Genomic DNA, 8,838 nt, shown 5'->3' with positions numbered 1-8,838 from the left:
TAAAGCCCTAAATGAAGAAGATAACAGAAGACTAATGACAGGGGGAGAAGATTACAAAGGGGAGAAGACTAAATGCAAGTCAACAACTCAGAAGCCTAATGGAAAAGGGAGAAGACTTCAGAAGATTTTAACAACTCAAGGATAACAGGAGAAGTCTAACAACAATCTGAATCCGAATCAATTTGAATATCTTGTTGGTATTAACATTTAATTGTTGGTTTTGCCATCGATGCCAAAGGGGGAGATTGTTGGCATTTCAATAGAAAGGAGATTGTTGATATTCATTAAGGTTGTTGAAGATTATTTGATATAACTGAAAAAGGATGAGTATAACATTATTATGTCATTGATGTCAAGAAATTGATTTTCTGATTTAGTATGATGTTGCCATATCTTGAGAAGATTGATTTGAAGAGAATTAAGTTGTCAGTAAAAGACACAGAAAGAATGCGATGAATAAGGGGAGAAATTAGTATTCAATGGGAAACTATTACCGAGTTAGACAATGATGAGATCATGATGTTTAGATTGTTTTGATATCCTACATATGTTGTTGATTGTAAGGTTAATACTATACTATGTCACCGAGCAAAGAACCTAGTCGGTAAACCCTAAGGTTATCGATATCAATTAATGAAGGCAGAATATCTACCGAGTGAAGTTCAGTATTTACCGAGTTGTAACCGAGTTATGACAGATCATATTGGATGAATACAAGCATTATTTAATAAAGGATGTTGATGAGCTAGAGATGAATTAATGATTGGTATGCCGCACATGAAGTTTGTTAAGAATCTACGGCAATGGAAAATCAAGAGGAATATCTACAACACAGATTGAACCGCAATAACATAGCATAAGTTCCTAGGAAGGAATGCAAGTCCCTAGGTGAGGTAAAATGTTTTCAGATCGAAGGATACATTGAACCTAGTCTAGATTAATGATCTGACGGCTAAGACTAATCATGGGAAATGTGATCAAGGAGATTAAGCGGTTAGCAATTATTTATAAATAAGGAATTGTTGATGAACAATGTATGTTGGCAAGTGTAAGCATCAGGATGCTACATAGTGATTACCGAGCATAGAAGCTTGAAGACCTATTTGAATAATAGAGTAGGGAGCCCAGCAAAGGGACAAGATAAGTCCTATGAAAAGATTGTTTTAAGCAAAATAGAATCTGCTTTAGTATTTTAGATGTGAAGTTGCAGATATATTTTTATTACTATTATTTTTTAAGTGGCGGAAAATCTCTTAACCGAGTGGACTTAACAATCTTATTTGTAAACCCTCTAGCAAGGTAACATTCTAAATGAGTGTTTGAAATCCTTTGACAAGGTCACTTCTAACAAAGTGAAGATCCTAACAAATCTGAGGGAAATCCCTTAACTAGGTCACATCTAGCAATGTGTTTGTAATCTTTAATAGGATTTGCTTTTAACCGAGCATACTCTAGAAGAGTATATTTCTTAGTGGGTCTGAAATCCCATAGTGGTTTTTCCCTATTTGGGTTTCCATGTTAAATCTGGTGTTATATGTGTTATGATGGTTATGTGTTTATGAGTTAGCATGTTTAGCAATTTTTGGTTATATTGCTGAAGTATAAGTTACCGAGGTTGAATCTGTTGATTTTATGGAAGATTAAGTTTGTATGATTCACCCCCCCCTCTCATCTTGTTAGATATTGGCATTAGTACTTTACATTTATTATCATAACTTAACAATCCTGAGTCGGAGATACTTTTTACAATGAATGTGGATACTCAAGAGGTAAACATTGTTGTGGATAAGGAAACCTTTGAAGTCAAGTCAGACAATGTTGACAATAGCAACATAGCAGAGAAACTGGTACAAACTATTGAAACTGAGACATCAATACAAACAGAGCATCCGACATAGACTAAAAAACCTACTAAAGATAAAGGTATTAGCACAAGGCCACCAGAGATAGAGAAACCAGTAGAGAAACAAACTGAGGCAGATGTGTGCACAGAGACAGAGAAACCGACAGTTATAGAAACATTGAAACAGTTTGAGAAATCTTTAAAGGTTGAGATGCAAACACAGACTGATCCTCCAGAAGAAAATGCAAGCAAAATGGATACATCTAATGGAAGCTAAGAGGTAATAAAAATGATTGGTCAGATATCCCACACATCTACAGGTGAATTTAGACCTACCAATGTTACAAAGGTACTTTTGGATTCAATTACGAACATAACAAATTGCAATGCATTGGCCTACAAGGCAATTGACAACACATTACCTATTCTTAAGTTGATTGCACCAAATTGTAAAATAGATCACATTACTGATTATTTGGGTAAATTAGATAGATTGTCCAAATTTATTGCTGATAATGTAATAACTATTGATAAGGTGAATGAGGACACAATTAAGGAGAGAGTTGAAAAAGAGAAAAATGTGTTCTTTCAAGACACTATTAAGAAGTGTACAAAACACTTAAATACATTATTACCAATACTTAACTCTACAATTTTGGAGTACAAGGAGCTATATAGGGAAACATGCAAACCTCACCTTTTGATAAAGGACATATATCAGTTTTTGAGCAGGAAATGGTAGTTTTTGAGGAGAAGTTAGAGAAACTTGAGAAAGAGAAGGCAAGGATAAGGTCAAATACCCAAGAACTTAAAAATAAATTTGGTCCTAAGTTGGACAATATTATCACTCAGAGAATTGAAATATCTAAGGCATTAGTTCAAGGAGAATGATCACTGGAAGAACACATGCATTATCTCACGACATGATCCAACAGACTGAGGCAACTTTGAATGATAGCAAAAGGTTTATGCAGAGTCTAAATTTAGTTTTGGTAGATATTTTTTAGATTGTAACCAACCGGTTACAGAATTTGAGGTGAAATTTTTTCACTCGTTTGATTATTTTTGACAACCTTTGTCATTGATGTCAAAGGGGGAGTAGTGGAGAGAAAAAATATTGTACAGAGGAGATCGCTTGCTCAGGGGGAGTACATCTTTTTGGACTTTAGTTTTTGGAAACAGTTTTTGGATTTTTCTCATGAGTGTTGCCATCAAGGCCAAAGGGGGAGATTATTGGCATTCTACACTCTTATGAGAATAGTTGATGTTGTCATTGATGGCAACCAACTGACAACCAACTGGAAATCAAATGGCAACCATCTGGCAACCAACTGGTAGACACCGGCACCCGCAGGCACTTCACCGACATTGGCAACAATGCATATCGGCACTCAGTCCGACATGGAATAAACTTTTGTTTATTGTATTTTAATGTAAATATCTTTTGTAAGCTAACATGGTACATTGTAATAGACTCATATATGTATGAGATCTTATAGTTCATTTTAAATATGGCATATGATAGATAGAGAAGAGAGAGATATGATATATAATTTTGTATAAGGTGATATAGTTGGCAATGAAGGTTTTGGTTATTGACTATGTATCCTATGTCGTACGAAACAAAACTACTCTGAGTCTTTTGTCATCCTGCACATACCCATTTGTCATATGGTATGAGGCAGCAATTCGTACAAAAAAAAACTATTGTCATCCTATAGCTGCTAAATTATCGTCCGGTCCAGAAATTCTTGTCGTACAAGTCTCTGGTTTTGTCAGCACAGAACAATCAAACTTGCCTAGAAATAGCTTACAACAAATATAATACTGGATATCATTTTCCTAAGCATAAAATGATAAAGACAGTGTACCTCTACCATTTGAGTTGCACAATTTGGTCGATCACCTTTCAGCTAGTTCAATCAACTACCTATTAAATTTTAGTCACTTAGATAAAGTCTTATACAGGATAGATCGTTCCTGAAACCAGACCGAATCTTACACTACGCTTAGAATCAACTTAGATAACGTCTTAGGTAGGATAGATTGTTCCTGAAATCAGACTAAATCTCAGTTGTCTCACCCAAACAATACTCTAAATAGAACAACTAGCTCTGAAATTGATCTTGACCTCTACATCACAAAACGACTTTAGGTCACACTAATCCATAAAAATGCCTATTCAAACCAGGATTTCTCGTAAGAAACAAGCCAAATGCAAAGAACAAACCTTCACCTATCAAGATAATCCATTCTACATGAAGGATCCACTCACTGACATGCCATCATCATCAGGCAGACCAATTTTTGATGAACCAAAATCTCCCACTATACATGAGATAGAATACAATGATGGAAACAAAAATGACCGTAATATTCCCAAAAATTATAATGACTCCACATCATCAAGTGAGACTGATGAAGACACTGAACCTCCAGAAAAATAAATCCTTGATTGTCAAATGGACAAAGACTTTAGAAAAATGATGAAAACTATCATGACCCGATAGAAGGAAGACTATTTATTAAAACTAGCAAAACAAGGTGCCAAGCTTCCTATTGGATATGATGTTCAGACACTTATTACTAAAAGGGAAGACTCACCGATAGTCATGCTACACAAATAGTTACTAGCTTTGCGGATGGAGGTCATAGAACTAAATAATAAGGACAAATCCCTGAAACAATATTCTTTGGAAACAATATGTCCCTTTCCACTTGACAAGAATCTACACATGCCTCCATTTCCTTCACGAGTGGAAATCCCAAAATTTGACAAATATGACGGTACCTTAGATCCTCAAGATCATGTTAGGGAATTTAGTGCTGCTTGTATAGATTTCATGCACGATCAAATGTATCTCATGCGTCTCTTCCCAAGGAGTTTAGGGGGTCAAGCAATGGAATGGTTCTCAAGTCTACCCAAAGGAATAAAAACATTTGAAGAACTAATCCAACTATTTTTACAACAATACTCATACAACATTTGACATCCTGTAACTATGATCGATCTTTGTAATACTCAATAGAAAATAGGGGAACCTCTTCTTACTTTTCTCTAACGCTGGAGAAAGATGTTCTCTAGGTACCCACGACCTATTCCAGACTCTGAGAAAATGGATATATTTGTCAATAACTTGGTCCTCGAACTGAAATATAGCGTACAAATGCAAGTACACCCATCATTTAACAAAATGGTAGATAATGCCATTCGAATGGAAGATGTGCTCATAAAGAAGGGGGATATCACACCTTGGAAAGAAACACAAACAAGATCTAGCTCTAAAGAGAAGAACAAGTATTGGAAATTTGCCAAAGATAACAATAAGAATGTTGTTAATGATGGAGTAGTAGACATTGTCAAGACCAACTCAAAATCCATAATATTCAACTTGGCTAGTGGTACACAAGCACTTAAAGCTACTGAGGCTGCCGTAGAGAATTCACCAAAGAAAGGAATGGTTCAAAGAAAAGCCTTGGCTTTCCAAACCTAAGCATGATTTTACTCCTCTTGAAGAATCATATGAATCCACTTTCAAAACTCTATTGGAAAACAAATTGATAACACTACTAGATAACTCTAGACCATATGATCTAGATGTCAAGCCAAGATGGTGGAGAGAAAATGAATATTGCGACTTCCATCGAAATAAGGGTCATAACATAAACAATTGCATGAAGCTAAAACATGAGATTCAGGATCTCATAGACGCTGGTAAAGTTGTTGTTGGGAATCACCCAACCAATGCTGATCATAAAGCATTTAAAGACCCTTTGCCTGCTTATGAACAAGGTGATTCCTCAAAGACCAAAGGAGGTGCCAAGGTAAATTATACTTATGCCAGCCAGGACAACATTATCAACATGATTGAGCCCTCACACTCAGAATATTGCAATGTGATTATAGTTCAAGATAAACCAAATGAATCACGATATGCAAGAAGCTCTGACCCAATCTCAAAAGAAAGTTACCCTCCAAGGAGCTAGTTCTTCCAACCCAGCTCAAGAAACATCAAATCCAATAGCCTTGCCAAACAAACAAAAGGAATCAACCTTGGACAAATTTAAAAGATTAACCTCATCATCATCCTCTGGATACAGCGTGGTTGAACAGTTAAAAAGGACAATTGCTCAAATTTCAATGTTTGAATTGCTACAACTCTCATCTACTCACAAAGAAATCATAAACAAAGAATTGCTCACTACCAATGTTCCAAAAGATTTAGACATTGATCGGTTTCAGTCTATGGTGGGTCATCTGACTTCACCTCACTATTTAACCTTCTCTGAAGAAGATGACAATTCATTAAATCATCCACATAACTAGCCATTGCATATCTAAGCCATGATCCACAAACATAGAGTCAAACGTGTTTTGATAGACAAAGGCGTAGGGTTGAATATCTATACTTATCATCTGCTTACACAACTAGGATTCTCTGAAAATGTCATTGATCTAGGCAAAAAAATAACAATTAAAGCCTATGATGAGGAAGAGAGGACCTCCAAAGGTCTGGCATCATTACCAATTAGAGTGGGACTGGTAGAGAGAGAAGTCCTTTTCTAGGTTCTTGATATTCCATTGTCATACAATATTTTACTGGGCAGGCCATGGATTCATGAAATGAAGGCAGTACTGTCAACATATCACCAATGCTTAAAGTTTCCTTATAATGGAGCTGAAGTAAGTATTCCTGCTGATACAAATGTCATCTATAATGCATTGACAAAAGGTGTAGATACTTTTGTGCCTCATAATAGGGAAGCCTCTCCAAATGAAGATCTAGAAGTGTTGATGAAAGACTTAGAAAAGAGATTGAAGATTACGGATACCGGCATGGATGGCTACAAGATAGAGCCAGTACTATCATTAGTTTCTCTCCCTCCATCACCAAAACAGTTGGGCAAGCCATCAGAGGCTATGAGAACACAAACTTTGGCTTCGAATACTATATATGATGGTCTCTTTGTACAGTCTTCTACCTCCTTGGCGGATGAAATAGAAGAGGATGATGTGCTTAACTAGATCTTTAAGGAAGATAGTCCAAATGAGGAGGTACAACATTGTGAGATTTCCTCAAACCAATATGGTCGTGGTTACAAAATGATTCAGCGCATGGGGTACTTAGGTACTGGTCCTTTGGGCAAACAAAAAGAAGGTATTACTGAACTAATTCAGCTACAAACCAGATCCATACATGATAAGGCTGGACTGGGATACAATCCGAAAAAGACATCAGACCAAAAACATGTTTCTAAGTCTAAGTGCTCGAAAAAGATACCGCCTTTAACATTACATCAAGCAGACACTAAACAAACAAAAGTAGAGTGTAGAAAAGAGAAAGAGGAATCAACAGTTAAGAAAGAAGAAATAGTCAGTGCTCAAGCTTCGACGATATCAGCTACGATAATACAAGAAGTTGAGGTTCCTGAGGATATAAGAGATGAAATGGTAAGAACCAGAGAATTGTTTGCACCATTAAAAGTTCCAGTCACATAAACTGGCAGGCAACAAGTAGATGATTCGGAGACCAATTCAAACGAGTAGGAATGGGGTCCTGACTATCTTTCAGACACATCCACTACAGAAACTCCAGAAGAATCTAGTGGTGTCATAGATGATACTCAAGAGCTGATGTGCATTAAACTAGAGAAGGAAATACAAGAAATTAGACAAAAGAGGCAAGCAAATTATGAACAAGGATTGAAAGAAGGAAGAATACCAGAAAGCTTCTCATCTATGCGCCCTTATCCTAAAACAGAATAAATTAGTTATAGTACTATACAGGAAGAGTTGGAAGCTATAGAACAAGAACCAGTCATCAGTCCAGAAGAAGTTGAATGGAGTAGACGACAAAAAATAATAGAAACAATGAGATCATGTCAATAGGTATGTCAGATACAAATGATAAATGAACCACAAAATGAAGGAACTTGTAGCATTAAAGATGTTAGTATTGATACCATACATATGCTTACTAAATCACCTAAAAGAGACTTGGAAACTTCATCTGATGACTCTGATGACTTTGATGACAATCCCGTTCATGATGATACCCACTCAGCCTCAAACTCTGAATCATCTAATACAAACAATGAAAAGTTGCCTACTAGTCTTATTGTTGTTAAACCACGATATGATGTCCAGTCCGGTGTAGTAAACGACATTACAAGTATGTCTATTGGATTATACCAATTAAATATTAACATGAACTTTAATAATCATGATTTGACTCTTCCTGGTCTCGAGACACTTACACAAGGTATCATTCTGGAACTTGACTTTTCAATCCACAGCTGTGATAACAATACCGTGAATGCTCTTGAACCTATCCAAAATTTTTCCTTAGTACATCCTGAATTGATTGACTGTACTTTAGCGAATCAACCCATGGATATACCTACTTTTGCCAATGACTATACATTATCATGTTATCTCAATGAAGTCAAACCTATAAACTCTTCCACCAGTGAATAGAGTGAAAATATGACTGAAGTGGATATCAAGTATCTTAGTCGCAAAAACAAGAAAAATAAAAATAAAAGATCTGATGGCGAAAACCATATTGTGGGGGTGTCAGAATCTAAAAAAGAGAAAATAAAGGACGTACCTAAAGGTGAAAACCTCTTTGAGGCGCCTGAAGGTGAGATACTTGGTATACTACCCAATCATTTTCAGGAGTGGTCTTCCATATTGATCGAGCCAACTCAACCAGTGAATATCGGGAATCAAGAGACACCACAAATCATTCATGTAGCTTAATCACTATCAACAGAAGAATTGAAGGAGTTCACTCAGCTATTCTTAGAGAAGAAAATAAACTTTGCATGGACATACTCTGATATGCCAGGCTTGGATCCTGACCTCATTATGCACCATCTCTCAATCACACCAGGAGTAAAACCAGTTAAACAAAAAATCCGTAAGATGCACCCGCATGTAGCACTATTGGTCAAAGCTGAACTAGAGAAATTGCTCAAAGCTGGATTTATCA

Source organism: Cryptomeria japonica, chromosome 2 (genome assembly GCF_030272615.1).
Source record: "Cryptomeria japonica chromosome 2, Sugi_1.0, whole genome shotgun sequence".
NCBI lineage: Eukaryota > Viridiplantae > Streptophyta > Pinopsida > Cupressales > Cupressaceae > Cryptomeria > Cryptomeria japonica.
Note: the sequence above shows the minus strand (reverse complement) of the source record.